General features: G+C 36.1%; 1 pseudogene across 1 annotated transcript; it reads right to left on the reverse strand.

The window, feature by feature from the left end:
* Positions 1-1,411: 1,411 nt before the first annotated feature.
* Positions 1,412-10,203, reverse strand: LOC143579797 (nuclear-pore anchor-like; annotated as a pseudogene). Its single transcript, XR_013143526.1, has 2 exons — positions 9,829-10,203; positions 1,412-7,094 (listed from the first exon to the last, which is right to left on the reverse strand). The product of XR_013143526.1 is annotated as a nuclear-pore anchor-like (transcript).
* Positions 10,204-13,906: the final 3,703 nt, after the last annotated feature.

A 13,906-nucleotide genomic window follows, 5' to 3' on the forward strand; every position in this document is an offset into this window, starting at 1 on the left:
GTAGAACACATGTCCTGCAAAAACTGCATTGAAATAAATGGAACTTATTCAGGTCATATTTATTTTCGGTATTTTTGAAGTTCAAAGTTAGGGTCACAAATAAAGATTAAGCAGTCAGAGCATGCCTAACACGATTGTTATGTACTATCTAACATATAGCGTGAATGTTAAAATAGAGAAATGACTTGTAAATACCAACTTAGGCTCTTCAAACATTAAACACCAAAACACACATGGTCAAAACAAACCATGCACTATCTTACCCAAACATGATCTCTGGGTCATGTGTAGATAAGTTACAACATCCGCCTTCAAGACAAGAAAATGTACTTGATGCACTAGTGCAGTCGAAAATTCAAATACAACTAAATCATAAAAAAAAGATTGATTTAAACATCAAATTCCATAACTTCAAGATTGATCATTATATTCAACCAAAAACTCCTGCAATACGAGAAGAGAAATTAATTATCGATATAAGATTATGTATCACAAATGCGAGACAATCTAATGAAATAGTTCTAAGACAAACCTTCATATCCAGCTCTACATGACTTTGATTACCAACAATAGCTTCTTTAGCTTTCTGCATTCTGAATACTAATAAACTATCCAAAACCTACACACACCAAAATAATATATAATAGATGAGGTAGGTAAGATCTTCAAAGGTAAATCTAAGAAGTTTGTACAACCATAGAATGAATTTAATTATTTGATTTAAGCAAAAAAAAATAGAGGTGGAAAACCAGCAGGCATGATAAGAGGTTGACGCACATTTACAAAAAGAAAACCTTTTGAAGAGATTCTTACTAATTGAGATTAAAGCTCATAAGGTTGATTTACCCAGCTTAAACTTTGAGAGAAAAAAAATATTCACAAAAGTTTGAAGATACTTTGATTTAGAATTTCAGAATTTTAGTAAGTACAGAATGTTGTTTAATTGTGTGATAAACTATTAACTCATTCCAAAATTTTAATCCAATCATCTTTTAACTATTGTAAAAGTTCAAGTTACCCTAAATGTAAGTAACAGGTAGGCCTACCTTTTGAGTTTCAAATCTTCAACTAGTCAAAATCTTTTCAAAAATTCTTCCTTTTGTAAATATACATCAACCTCAAGATTTTTTCAACTTCATCCGAAAGAGCTTTAAGTGTTTGTTTACATGCATACATAGCTAAAATCAAACTGGTCAAACATGTTGAATGGTTCACTAAGTGTATTTTAACACATAAATCATCCTAAATCGCTTAATTTAAAAATTCAGATTGTTATTTCGAGAGTGAGTACCTGACAATAAAAAGATGGAGATCAACATCAAGTATAGGTGCCACATCACATTCCTACAAGCATAAAAAAGTGAACGCATTAGTCAATTCTCTATGAAACTATAAAAACTTTTAACAAACATCACATACCTTGAGAACCAGGTGTTTGACCACCACGACCAGTACGTCCACCACGAGCTCTCCCACGCAGAACCCGTCCACGACCCCTGGTGACAGGTGGCAAAGGTTGTTGTCCCTGTCCCGCCAGTCTCTGCAGAGACCTCTGCCTCGCTCTCTCATTCAAATTAATCGTGGTGGACCCTGTATCAACAACTGGCTCTTCCTGTGTGGGCCCTGTTGACGTAACCACACTATCCTGATTTCCGACACTCTGTGACGGTTCAGCAATAACAGATGCATTTAAAGGTTTCTCATTTACCGGAGGAACTGTAACAGCAGTTATTACGGTTACAGGAACAGAAACGGGAACAGGATCAATGGTAGCCTCTTCAGCAGTGGACCCCGCTTCATCATTCCCGTCATTAATTACCTGCTTATCTGTTGAACTTTCGGGAGTCGTTTCTTCTGGTTCTATTTCACCTTCTTCATTTTTGTCTTCATTATCCTCCATTGGTAACAATGGAGAACTCACCTCCAAATCACCTAGGGTTTCTTCAATCATGTCCTCTTCAACTGGCATAGTTGAAGGTGAAGGTGACCTAATCGGATCCGTTTCTTGACCAATAACAGTAACAGCATCAGTAACCATTTCACCCTCTTCAGGCTCACTTCCTCCTTCTGTTACAGGCTGCAATTGTGTGTGCTCCGCCTCACTAACCTTAACTTGGTCTTCACTTTCAGTTTTGTTCACATTCTCTTCACCGAAAACATCACTTTCCTCAACCGCCTGATCTTCGCCACCTGCCTCAACCTCCTCGTCTTTTCCAGTATTATCATCCTCTTCAGTTATAGTTTCAGGAGGCTCACCACCCTCCTGTGGTTGTTCTGAGCCTTTAGATTTCTTAACTTGAGGCGGTGCCACGTCAGCAGTGCTGATGTCACTCACGTGTGATCCCTCTGAAGTAGAGGGACGTTTGCGTGCAGATGATGTGGCATTAACATCAACCACACCAACCGCTTCTGACATATCCACATCAAGCTTCGATTGCTCGGGTTTTACAATACGAGGCCGGACCAACCTTCGTGCGACTTTACGCGGTTCGACTTTCTGTTTTGATGTGACCGGTGGCTTTACACTTTCTCCTACCACTGGCATAGTAGTAGTAACCGCCGGCAGCTTCACACTCTCTCCTACCACTGGCATAGTAATAGTAACCGCCTCGCTTGTGATGGTTACTGGCGGTGTGTCTGTAGCAGTTACAACTCCAAATTCAGTGGTTAAATTATGTGCTACCTGTTCAATGTTTTCCACAGCAGCAAGACAGGCGGCTGCCACGTCATCAAACATATCACCATCAGCTTTCAGCTTTTCAACTTCGTCTAATAAGTTTTTCAACGTTTGTTTATGTTTCTCCAACTCGTCGCCCAGCTTTGACCGTTCCTCATTGATACCCTTTTCAGTTTTTTGGTTCTTCGACTTTTCAACACGAACTTCATCTTTTCCCTTTTTAACCTCGTCTCTTAACCGATCGACTGTTTTCTCCAACATTTGTATCCTTGTATCTTTTTCTTCTTTTTCTCTAGACTCGTCTCTTAACTTCTCAACTGTTTTTTCAAGCATTTGAATTCTTGCATCTTTTTCTGCTTGTTCACCCGAACTGTCTACATTGGTTCTCTTCACTTGGTTAGAATCAACTAACTCTTTAGAAAGTTCTTGATTCTTCTTAGATGTTTCCTCTTTCTCTTTCGCCAAATTATCACACCTTCGTTTTAACGATAAAATAATCCTCTTCTGTTTCTCAACTTCTGATTTTAACAAACTCTCGGTTTGCACAACATTGTTTATTTTCAGCTCTCGTTCGTCTATTTCCACTTTGCTTCTCGCAAGATCAGTCTCCAACCGTACGATTGCATCTTGTTTTTCAGAAACAAGTTTCTTAACCTCCTCTAACTGTCCATCTTTATCTGATAACTTCACGTTAATCTGTTGATAATCGGTTCGGATTCGAACGTAATCTTCAAGATCCACATCTTTAAATCTTTCAAGCAGCTCGGTTACTCTTGTTTCTAGATCTTTCTTGTCTTTCTTTAGCATTTCTATCTCTCTCTTACATGCTTCCATCTCATTTTGCCTTTCAACAACCAAAACGTTTGAATTCTCAACTTCAGTTTTAGCATTATTGTTTTCTTGACGAAGCTTTTGACACTCTTCAAAATTATGGCGGTTTTCTTCTCGAAGCTGTACTTTACTTTCTCTCAGCAAATTCTTTTCTCTAACTTGAACCTGTAACACTTTAAACTCGTCCTCTGTAAAATGAACCGCTCGAGAACTTTCTCGCTCAGTGCGAAGTAACGCTTGAGCTTCTGATTCGGATTTCGTTGTGCTTTCAAGCTGCGACTGTAACCGTAGCTTTTCCTGCTTTAACAAAGAGATCTCAGTTTCTGCTATCTCTTTTGACCGCCTTAGATACTTGACCACGTTTTGTAATCCACCATCATCTGAAGACTGTTCACCCGAACCAGAACCGTGACTCTTTTCTGCCAGCTTAATGTGTAACGCCTCGAGTTGATCGAGCAAGATTTTGTTCTGTTCATTAATTTCATTAAACTTTTTCTCTGCTTTATCTTTGGAATCCTCCAGAACCATTTTTTCAGTCTCCCAGTTGCTCTTTAGCTCATCGTTTTCAGTTTTAAGAATGTCAGATACACATTGGAGTTCGGTTGCTTTCTCCTTAACTGATGCTAATTCTTGCGATGTTTTGGTCAACTCTTGAATCGTTTCAGACTGCAAAATAACCTGTCTTTCATAATTATCTTGAGCAGCACGCCATTTTTTATGCTCACTTTCCAAATCATCTTTCATGGCAGTTAATTGTGACTCTAAAGCCTCGATACGCAATGTTTTTGCAGTTAATTCTTCTTTTAACTTGGAAATTTCAGACCATGAAGAAGCTAGAGCTTGTTCTTGTGATACAGCAGCAGAAGCTGCTTCTTGTGCCCTCGAGTTATAACCGTCTTAAAGCTGACTAATCTGCTCTTTCAATGAAACAATTTCAACTTCCAATGATTTCTTCATGTTTTCGGCCCCGGTTTTAAATTGTTCGTGCCGAGTTTCCATTTCCTTCAACGCAGCTTCGTTCACCTGTGCCAATCGCTTATACTGCAACATGTGTTCTTTATCAGATTGCGACTCTGATCTCAATCTGTTCCTTCAACAAGGAGATTTCATCAGTAGTTGACAATACAAGGGCATTCTCGTCATTTACCACAGCACCTTTCATTTTCTCTAACTTGGATAAACGCTCTTCAGCAGCAGAAGCGCGGGCATTAGCATCAGAAACTGAGCGTAAAGCGTCAACTAATTCTTTTCCCATTTCTTCAATTCTTTGCATGGATGCTCGCATAGCTGATTCATGCTCCAGTGTGAGCTGGCGAATATTATCACGTTCTTGTTGAAGCTCCTTTTTAGCTTCAGCCCAATCCCGTTCAGTTCTTTTCACATAATCTTCTTGGCTCATACGGTGAGCACTTCTAGATTCTTCTTTCACTTCTTCAGCGCTCTGAATTGTATTCAAAGTAGCCTGCAACTGATGAACACGTTCCGACATAACACGCACCTCCTCAAACGCTCTTTTTTCAGAATTCACTAATATCTCCTTCTCACGTTTCAAAACTGATACCTCCATGTTTAACTTGCGTGACAGGTCTTCTGCAATATGCAAAGATTCAGAAGCTTCGCGAATCTTTCTTTGATAGTCAACCACCAATTGTGAAAACTCAACATTTCTTGCAATAACACCGTTCATTTCCTCCCGTTGACGATCAAAATCTTTCATAAATCTTTCAAGTTTCTCATGAGCAAAAGTCGCCTCTAAAGCTGACTTGTCACGTTGTGACTTTGATGTAATGATCTCGCTTTTTAACCCCGTTGTCTCTTCTTCTAAAAGCTTTATACGTTCATAAGCTTGTTCTAATGCTCGCTTTGAAGAAGCATCAAAAGAGCTTACAATGAGTGCAATATTGTTTCGTATGTCAGCCGGTTCGGGATCTGAAGATTGAATTTGAGGAACATGGCGTTTATGTTCTTCATATAATCTTTTGTACATTGCAACAGATGCATGAAGTGATTCAATCATTTGTGCTTGTTCTTCTGCTCTAGCCAAAACTGCATCAACTTTAGAAGCGGTTTCTTTAGAATGTTTATGAAACTCCTTTTCAAAATTCTCCTTTAATTCGGTTTCTTTAGTTTCAATCTGCTCGGTAAGAAGACGAACTAGACAACGAAGCTGTACGTTTTGCTCGACTAATCCGTTAATATCCTTAAAAGTCAACATTCGGTCAGAGAAAACATCATCAGAGTCCAAACCAACATCCATCTGGTCGTCAACAGAATCATAATTACCAGATCCACCATGAAGTTGTATGTCCCGACATTCTTTTAATAAAACCGTAACCTGTTTTGGTAAATCAATGTTTTCCTTTTGAGCTATATTGTAGTCGCGCTCGTGTTTTTTTAACTCAGCTTTTAACTCCTGAATAGTTCTCTCAAGAACGGTTTGTTCAGAGAGTGAATGCTGCAGTTTCTCATTTAGTGTATCATATGCTTCAACCATTCTTCCGTGTTCCGCTCTTTCATCTAATATAACCTCGGCTTTCTCTTCGATTTCATGCAAAACACGTTCCAGAATCGATTGTGAGTGTTTTCTTCCCAACTGCTCGTGTCTCAAAGCATCAACCGCTTCTTGGTATTTTTCATACATTTTAACTAAACTCCAACCATCACGAAGAAGAGAAGCAGCTAATGCTGTCCCTGAAATACCTGATGGAACACTCGGAACAAGCATTAAATTATTGTTATTATCATTATCATCTTCGTTAATACGGTCTCCATATGCTTTTGTGCTGTAACTGCCCACCTGCAAAAGATTAAGCTGGTCTGAATTTCTGTAATTTTCCAATTCTGCTTCACACTTTTCAAGTTTTTCTTTTAATTGTGAAACTTCGTATTCGAATTGAATCCTAGCAGATGTTTCTTTATCGAGTTTTTCTTTATAATCGTTTTCAACTTGACTCGCGTGTGTCTCAAGAGCCTTAATAACACCTTCAAGCTCGTTAGCCTTCTTGGACAACTCATCTGAATTCTCTTTGTAGAGTTCAACGAGTTTGTTTACAGTTGACAGCTCAGCAGACAGCTGTTCTTCAGTCGCCGCAGCCATATCTTTAGATGAACAGAGCTCATTCTGTAAAGCTTCAATCTTTGACTCAAGTTCCTTGATTTTATCATCTTTCCACTTTAATGTGTTACAAGTGTCGTCGTGTTTTCTTCCAAGGTCCTCAAGCTTGGATGACATATCTGCCTCTAGTTCATTATGTGTCTTTCTTAGCTCCAAAAGACTGTTGACTTTGGTGGTCAACTCGTCATTAAGCCAAAGATTGTGTCTATCGACCAATTCTTTCTCTTGAGTCAACCGAGCCAAAGAAGCATGGATGCGCGAGTGCTCGGTCTCCAGCTCACTAATCCGTGATTTCTTAGATGAAGCAGTGTCAGTCAAAGCAACAATCTTGTCAAGATAACCCTTGATGCTAGAATTCTTCTAGTTAATCTCCAAATCTTTATGCTCAATCAGCTGCAGCAGTTGACTTTTTGACTTTTGAAGCTCGGAAACTTCCAGCGACAGACGCTCAATATCCCCATCTCTGCCAATCTAACAAAAAATAACCCAATTAAATAGAATATTTATCATAGAAACTGAACAATTTACTAATTTATTTTGCCAGCTGTACCATTTACCCCTATATCTACATCTAGAAAACATGAAACCATGAATAACACGTTACTTAATTTGAACAACAATTTACTAATTTATTTTGCAAGCTGTACCATTTATCCCTATATCTACATCTAGAAAACATGAAACTTTTGAGTGCCCATAATCACATAAGACAGAAATCTAATAGAAAAGGTGAACTTCTTAGTAAAGCTAGTTAAATGAATGCAACTGAAACATCATCTAACATGGAAACATAATGAGCAAATCCCATCTATCCCTAAATTTACATCTAGAAAACAGAACTTTCTGAGTGTTCATGATCACATAATAGTACAAGCAGCCATCAAAAAAAGTGAACTCAGTAACCAATTACAATTGAAACATCATTTAGTAGGAAAACATGATGAACAAATCGATAATGCAATTGTGCCATCTATCCCTAAAGTTATATTTAGTAAGCAAAACCTTTTTCCCACTAAAACCAATTATTTTGGTTGCAATTAAAACATCATCTAGCAGGTCAACATAATAAAGTGAACTTCTCAGTAACCAGTTACAATTGAAACATCATTTAGCCGGAAAACATGATGTGCAAATCGATAATGCAATTGTACCATCTATCCCTAAAGTTATATTTAGTAAACAAAACCTTTTTCCCACTAAAACCAATTAAAATGGTTGCAATTAAAACGTCATCTAGCAGGTCAACATAATAAAGAAATAAAAACACACAAATAAATAAAATATTACATCTAGAATAATGCAATTGTACCATATATCCCTAGGTTTTTACATCTTGTTCATGATCACATAAACAAGTAGCCAAATTCAAATAGATAAGGTGAACTTATCCGCATATCAATTAGAACTGTTACAACGAATGCATCATCTAGCAGGAAAACATCATGAATCAATAAAAAAATGCAACTGCACCATCTATCCCTAGAGTTACCAGTAAAAAAATACAAAAACTTACAACGTTCCAAGACTTCAAGATCACATAACACTACAAGCAGCTAAATCAATTAGAATGGTTGCAATTATAACATCATGTAGCAGGGAAACAAGATGAATCGATCAATAATGCAACTGCACCATCTATCCTTAGAGTTGCATCTAAAAACAAAAACTTATAGTGTTCAAGAGCACATAACACTATAAGCAGCCAAATTCAGCAAAATCAATTAAAATGGTTGCATTTGAAACATCATCTAGCAAGTAAACATGACACGCAAATAAAAACACAAATAAACAAAAGAAATATTGCATCTAGAATAATGCAATTGTACCATCTATCCCTAAACTTACATCTAGAAAACAGACTTTTTTTTCCTCACTAAAAAACAATTACAACGGTTACAATCAGAGCACCATCCAGTAACGAAAACAAGATGACCAAATCAATAATGCAATTGTACCATCTATCCCTACATTCACATCCAAAAACAAAAAACAAAACTTATTTATCAGTAAAACCAATTACAATGGTTACAAGTGAAGCATCATCAAGCAAGAAAACAAGATGAACAAATCAATAATGCAATTGCATCGTCCATCCCTAGGTTTGCATCTAGAAATAATTTACTTTGTTCATGATCACATTAGCAAGCAACGAAATTCACATATGAACGGTGAATTCTCAGCAAAACAAATTAGAATGGTTGCAATTAAAGCATCATCTGGCAAAAAAAACATAATCAGCAAATCACGAATGCAATTGTACCAACTATCCCTAGATTTACATCAATATATTCTGAGTGTTCATCATCAAATGACAGTACAAGCAGTCAAATTCAAATATAAACAGTAAACTTGTCAGCAAAATCAATTAGAACTACTACAATTAAAACATCATCTAGCAGAAGAACATGAAGAACAAATAAACAATGCCAATAGATAATAAGAATATTACAGATTGAAGATGAATCTGGTGCTTTTCCGCTTGAATCTGAGCGACTTTCGATACACGTTTTTCTAGATTAAAATGTGTATGTATGTGTAAATTAGTTATAAAAATGTGTGTGCACTGCAATTACATATAGAAATGTGCATATATATAAATTATATATAAAAATGTGTATGTATATGTAGGGGAAGGTTCATGTACAATATAATCTTAACCTGAGAACGTAGAAAACAATACCAACTACAATACCAATCTGCATAAAGATTGTTTTATAATAACAAAGATAAAAAACCTAATAATAACAACAAAAGAATCAAAATCAGCAACAAAATAATAAAAGCAAATACTTATAACAGCATAAGAAAAAAACCTAATAATAACAACAAAATGTAAATCAACAAATACTTTTAACGTCTCATAATCGGAAATCAGCAAATACAAATAAAAAATAACAGCAAACAATTATAAAAACAAACCTAATAATAACAACAACTTGGTTCTCAATGTTTTCATGTTAAGAATACAATGTATTTGATCCAGAAACTGTCTATGTATATGTATATAAAATTGAAAACCATATACAAATTCCAATCCAACTAATCCCGACTAACTGCAGCCCTACCAGCGACTTCTACAACACTGCCTAAAGCTACATCTGATAAACAAAACATTCTTCTCAATGAAACCAATTAAAACAGTTGCAGTTAATACATCATATAGCAAGTAAACACAATAAGCAAATAATAAACAAAGAAACATTACAGATTGAAGATGAATCTGGTGCTTTTCGGCTTGAATCTGAGCAACTTCCGAAACACGTTGTTCAAAATCAGCACTAAGTCTCGAGTTTTCCGATTGAAGCGTAACGAATTCCGACTTAAGCGAAACATACTTCTGTTCGAGAAGCGAACAGGTTTGTTCGGCGGTGATTGACGCGGCGTCGTATTGAGCCTTTTGAGTCTCGATTTGATTGTAGAGGTTTTGGATGTAGGCGTCGGCTTTCTGAGAGATTAGTAATGGATCGCCGGAGCACCGGGCGTATTCTTCGTCGGAGAGAAACAACGGCATGGTTTCCGGTGGAGTGAAACCCTAACCCTAGAAATGGATGTTATTATTATTATTTGGGGATTTTGGAGGGAGAGAAAGAAAGGCTTGGAAGGTTATGAGAGCATTCTCAACCCATGCCTATAATTTTGTGTTTGTGTGGGAAATTTGTAAATGATAACGAGGATTCAACATTGTTGTGAATGTAAATTATAGGGTGAAGATTTTTTGTAAATTTGGGGAAAAGGTAGTGATTTTTTGTAAATTATATGGTGAAAAGAGAAAATTGTAATGATAATAATATAAAAAAATATTATTTAATTAAACTGTACAGAGAGATATGGTGTTATATAGTGTAATTATGGAGATGAGGATGAGGGACGGGCTGGGAATGCTCTGAGATGTGGAAACTATTTTAAGACGGTTTGTGTTTAAGAGACTCGAATCATCGATTTCATTAGGATGATGATGCATAGATCTCGGAATCGGACCTAATTTGTACCCGGTAATACTTGAAAACTAGAGCGGTTCCATACCTATAATTGGGTTTTTCCAATACACGGAATTACCTGAAAAAAAACCCCGAAAATAGGGCATTCAAATGCTCGGTTCTATATCCGAACCCGGTACATATACCTGGACCCCAAACCCGACCCGGCTATTACCAGTTTCCGATTTTCCAATACCTGGTCATACCCGAACCATACCCGAAACCGGGTATTAAAAAACCCGATTTTGTGCACCTCTGCATAAATGTGGTTTTGTATCGAAGTAAATCCTACGGTTACGTTTGATTCACTATTTGATGTTTTATATGGGGTGTTGGTTGCATGACATATAAAAAAATATCACATTGGTTGTTTGATAAATGAAAAATGACATAGAAGTTAGAAAATTTTACACATTATTTTGTTATCAGATAGTCTGACCTATATACCCATAATATGTAACTGATTTGTCCACGCCACCCACACCCTCTTTGCTACTCGACCCACAACCTACCATCGGCAGCCTATTGTGAGTGTTGCCTAACTCGCAGCCCGCTTTGCAACTAATAATCAGGCACGTCTGTAACACAATAACTGCCCACCAACTGCTTTATATCGAGATTCTGTACGTCAGTCATTTGAGTGACCATGTGTAGTTGTTGCAAGATGGTTATTTGGTAGTGTTTATAATAAATCACAAATCTCCTTATCAAATGTTGAAACAGCTACAATTGTGTATGTCCTTCGATTCAAACGATTTTCTAGTCTTCGTCCATTTGCACGTTCCCTCTTATATTACTCGATTTTGTTCTATTTTCGTTTGATTTGTAATTGACTCATAAAATGTATTAAAATGTTTGTTTGTAAGGGAAAGTCAGAGAAGTTGGGTTAACGGGGTTCTCAAGAACATGTCTTTAGGGCATGTAATGTCCCCTTACTTTTTCTACGTATTTAAAGTTTTTTGAGTTGGCTAGTAAGTCATGATAAGACAAAGTCGGGTTATATTATTATACAAAATTTCACAATACGGTTTTGTTATAAATGTTTGTGTATGGTGATGGTGTTAGATGGAGCACATATGAAGCCATTCCAGCATCACCAAACCCAACAAGTCGGTCTTGAAATTGAATCTTGGATTAAAAAGTGTTCAGGATAGCATTGAATTTGAAGTTTTTTGAATCAATGAATCCATGTTTGATGCAAAATGTGTTATATGGCACATGTGAATCACTAAGCATGCTAATAATGGCGTTTTTAAGTTAAGACACTCAACGCTAATACATATGATAAGTAACCCAAGCGTATCTTAATCAATAAATCATAATATAGACACTAAAATGTCGGGTCGCATATCATGTATTCATAACATGAGCCAATTACACAATGCCATGTCACAACTTTTATAATTTTTTATTAAAAACTCTTTTCACTCTAATCCTTGCTAATAACATTATTAGAGTTTTGAAATTCATTTGTTTTCTTTTTTAACTTTACTAATCCCTGAACTTTGCTAGTAACATGTTTAGCCCCTCTACTTTAATAATGTTCTCAAATTCCTTTGTTGTCTTTATAACTTTACTAATACACATGCATGTTTAGTCCCTCTACTTCATTGAAGCTTAATCAATACAAGTTTTGTGCCTAATACAAGTTTTGTGCCGAACTGTACTAAAGAGCATGTTTAGCCCCCTTACAGTTTACTCTAATAAAGTTTTTAAGTTCCTTAGTTAACTTTACTAATATACACGTTAACCTTTTGTTCTACGTTTTGATGTTAATTTTTGTAACGTCACATTTAAACCTACCGGTTTTCACGTGTACGACGATTAGATTTGAATGTTCTTTTCCCCATGGTTTCGTGTTATCTTTTTCGGTTGGTATACCGAGCGCCAGCACTGTGTTGATAATCAAATTCTAATTAAGAGAGCATAGTTGTATATTGATATATATACCATGTAAAAGAAGCTCAAGTTGGCCAAAGAAAGTCTATTTTTTAATGCATAACTGCATGTTCCCGTGATGACAATCTCTACTCGGGCACGATCCATTTACTTACATCTGATCAATCTTGTGACCAAGGGCTTCTACCTTCGCAGTCATCTTAATAAGTACATTTTTTTATCACGATTTGATATTTATGCACTGCTCACCGGTTCATCTTAATAAAGTACATTTTTTTATCATGATTTGATATTTATGCTCAATTATGCATTGTGGTGTCTATTTATTGTTACTTGATTAAACACTAAAAACACTTTACTCCAACTTTTTACCATATATTGTTGTTATACTTAATGTTAATCATAATAAACACTAAACACCATTACACGGATATTTAAAATGATTTTAGTTATGATATGTGACATTTGTCAATTTCGGGTTATTTTATACTTGTATTCTTAATGTAAACCCGACCCGTTTTGTATCCCGAACCTTTCGATATTATCAAAATGATGAATTGTATGTTAAATATTTGTTTTATAGTTGTTGGGTTAAAAAAAACACCCTTTTCGGTTCTTAAAATTCCCCGAAAACGCTCAAAACGAACTCCGGGGACTAAAACTACCAAAATGGAGACTTGAAGGACCCATTTGTAGTTTGTGCTTTCTTGGGTCTATAACCAACCCATTTTCATGAAACACCCTTTATGAAAGACCCATTCAACTTACCCTATATATACACACCCATCTTCTTCATTTGTGCTTGCTCATTTCTTCATTTCTCTCTCAAATTCTTGAATTCTAAGGTTGTTCTTCATAAGCTAATATTTCATTTTAACTAACTTCTCAATACTTAAAGCTTGATGTTACAACATATATATAATATACACTCCTTGTTTACCTTCGGTCTTTCATTTCTCCGGTCTCGGCCGGTTGAAATGTCGGACTAGTAAGGCAAGGTTACATGGAGGACTTTGTAGTCCTTGTTTATATATTTAACAAATCTAACCATATAACTTGTTATACTTGCTTAAATTCTACATATTTTAGTTTATTTTTCATATTTGTCAAGTTCCATGGTATTGGGTATGTGGTGACTAGCCTCGGTTTCATCCCGAGTTGAGAACCGAACCAAAAACCGAACTTTTGTTTAAAAGCATTATTGTTAACTTTTTGAATGTAAAACTTGAGTATTATTATTTATAAGTTATTTTACAAGTTCCATGGTAATTGGGTATGTGGTAACCATCCTCGGTCTTATTCCGAGTCAATGACCGAACCAAAAACCGAACTTTTGTTTAAAAGCTTTATTGTTAACTTTTTGAATGTAAAACTTGAGTATTATTATTTATAAGTTATTTTACAAGT

The sequence above is a fragment of the Bidens hawaiensis genome, unplaced genomic scaffold, assembly GCF_021521415.1.
Source record: "Bidens hawaiensis isolate Kalapana, Puna unplaced genomic scaffold, B.hawaiensis_p1.1 tig00029978_1, whole genome shotgun sequence".
Lineage (NCBI taxonomy): Eukaryota > Viridiplantae > Streptophyta > Magnoliopsida > Asterales > Asteraceae > Bidens > Bidens hawaiensis.